The sequence below is a fragment of the Lynx rufus genome, unplaced genomic scaffold (genome assembly GCF_022079265.1).
Source record: "Lynx rufus isolate CCGP_SWC_20201006 ecotype Redwood Valley unplaced genomic scaffold, mLynRuf1.p SCAF_19, whole genome shotgun sequence".
NCBI classification, from domain to species: Eukaryota; Metazoa; Chordata; class Mammalia; order Carnivora; family Felidae; genus Lynx; species Lynx rufus.
Window position 1 is genome coordinate 26240382 of NW_025814833.1, and position 2974 is coordinate 26243355.

Below are 2974 nucleotides of genomic sequence, written 5' to 3' on the forward strand. Positions count from 1 at the left end.
GCAGCGGGGATAGTTAGAAGAATATCGGCCCCGGGAGTCCAGAGGTCTGGGTTCTTGTCACAACTCGGCCACTAACGAGTGAGGAAGCCACTTGTTATCTCTCAGACTCAGCTCCCTGGTTGTAACAAGGCAAAGTTGATGTGGTGATTCAAAGGCACTTTTCTGATTCTGAATTCTAAGGCACGTGATTTCTTGTCTTCCTCAAGGGCCAAAGTGCTTCCAAACCCTCAGCAGCGCCTCATCTCAAGGGAAAGCCATAGGCCTGGTCCTTGATGATGTGAGTCTGTGACGCTCACATTGTTAGGTCCCACCAGGCAATCAGCAGCTGGACTTATTCGGGGCCTCTGTTATAGGGGTGACAGCAGGGTCCCCTGTTCAAATTAGAACAGAAATAGTGAAAATGTAATGTCAAAGAAAGTGCTGGCACTCTTGATAGAAAGCATAAAACACTAAGGAAATCTAAGGAAATGTACTTCCCCTTATCCTGAGCGTTCTCTTCTGCCCTGTCTTTCCAGCTGTCTCTCGTTTTTTAAAAAACGTTCATACCCTCAATAATAGGCGATTTTTGTCACAAAGATTGAAGGCATGCAAACTATCAAGTCAGTTCGTTTCAGTTTTTATACACCTCTCCAAAACTTGAGTGAACAGTAGTACTTAATGAAAGCGCCGTTCTGGAGGGCACCTGGGTGGCTCAGTGGGTTGAGCGTCCGACTGCGGCTCAGGTCAGGATCTGAAGGTTTGTGAGTTCGAGCCCGGCGTCGGGCTCTGTGCTGACAGCTCGGAGCCTGGAGCCTGCTTCGGATTCTGTGTCTCCCTCTCTCTCTCTGCCCCTCCTCTGCTTGTGCTCGGTCTCTCTCTCAAAAATAAATAAACGTTAAAAAAAAAAAAAGAAAGTGCTGTTCTGAAATTTAGCTCTAATATTATAAACAGGTTGGGTGTGTTGGATACATCACTGTCAACATCCAGCCAATTTCCCCCCACAAAACACTGCGTTTTGTTTATTAGCCTTACAGACCACGGGGCTCGAGGAATGAAAGAAGAGGAGAATGTGCCATGTACGCGTACGGGGTGCGACGTGAATGCATGCTGCAGAGGCGAATTGAGCCCTGGCCGGGGGTCACAGTGGACGCGGAACGTGCAGACCAACAACTGCCCATGTCCTGAGGAGGGATCTCCACTATTTCACTAACTGGTAGATTCCCCCTTCTCGCTGCTGGGACAGTCGGTCGTACAGGCAGGGCCTTTACAGCTATGGAATCCAGGGCTTGGCAGCCACAGGCGACAGGCTCAACTCACCTCCTCAGTCACTCACCTTCTTTGCGCCTCAGTTTGCACTCATAAAATAGCCTGACCGGGTACCTTCAGAATGAATGCTGCCTAAGAGGAATGCAATCTCAAAAGACTTTTGTTGTTGTTGTTGTTGTTGTTGTTTAACAACAACAGGAAAGAACAGAGGTTTGGAGAGGACATCACCCTGGGATTTAATCAGGCCCTCAGTTTTCTCATCCAGGAAAATGGGACCAATGACAGCCACCTCACTGGATTGTCATCGACTGAGAGCATGGGGTCTAGTTTTAGGAAAAGTAGATCTTCAGGAAATGTTCCTTTCCCTTTCCTTTTTAATTCTGAGTATCTGTGGTCTGAGCTCTTATGTTTTCCACAATAGAAACATACATATATTTAATGACTGGCCATGGGTGGCAGGTGATAGGCCTAATTGTGACCCAGGCTGGTTTTGCTACCCTATCCCATTTATTTATATGCTCCTTTTTTCTTACCCTACCTCTCTGTACGTCTTCAGTGCTCTCCTGGCCTGTATCCCATGGAGGAAGAAAACCTCTGATCCATTTAATCATACTGAAGATTAAAACATGGACTCAAGGGGCACCTGGGTGGCTCAGTCAGTTGAGCGTCCGACTTCGCTCAGGTCACGATCTCACGGTCCGTGAGTTCGAGCCCCGCATCAGGCTCTGTGCTGACCGCTCAGAGCCTGGAGCCTGCTTCAGATTCTGTGTCTCCCTCTCTCTCTGGCCCTCCCCCCGTTCATGCTCTGTCTCTCTCTGTCTCAAAAATAAATAAATGTTAAAAAAAAATTAAAAAAAAAAAACATGGACTCAAGACCCCTAACAGGAGACACTTACAAGGAAGAGGAAGACAGCCCTAATGAATGATCCCTCCAGTGAGATGCCATGAACTACATAGTAAGGGATACTATGTACAGTCCACCCTCGAACGCCATGAGGGTTAGAGGCGCTGACCTCATGCAGAGTCAAAAATCCACAAATAACATTTAACTTGCCCCAAACTTGACTACTAAAAGCCTACTGTCGACCAGAAGCCTCACCAATAACATAAACACTTGATTAACACATATGTTGTATGTTATATGTATTTTTTAAAAAAGATTTTTATTTTTTTAAGTAACCTCTACACCCAACTCGGGGCTTCAACTCACAACCCCAAGACGAAGAGTCACATGCTCCTCCGACTGAGCTAGCCAGGCACCCGTCATATGCGTTACACTGTATTCGTACAACAAATTAAGCAAGACAAAAGAAAATGTCATTCAGAAAATCATACGGAAGAGAAAATATATTTACAGTACTGTACCGTAAAAAATTTGCCAGGGCACCTGGGTGGCTCAGTCGGTTGAGTGACCAACTCTTGATTTTGGCTCAGGTCACGATCTCACGGTTTCATGAGTTCAAGCCCCCACATCAGGCTCCGTGCTAATAGCGTGGAGCCTTCTTGGGATTCTCTTTCTCTCCCCCCCCCGCCTCTCTCTCTTTCTCTCTCAAAATAAGTAAGTAAATAAATAAATAAATAAATAAATAAATAAAAACTTTTTTCCAATGTGCATGTAAGTGGACTTGCACAGTTCAAACCCATGTTGCTCTAGGGCCAGCTGTCTAACAGGGCGGGGAGAGATGCTTGGGATGCTGAGGTGGAGAGGAGAAGTGGGTTGTACTCGCTT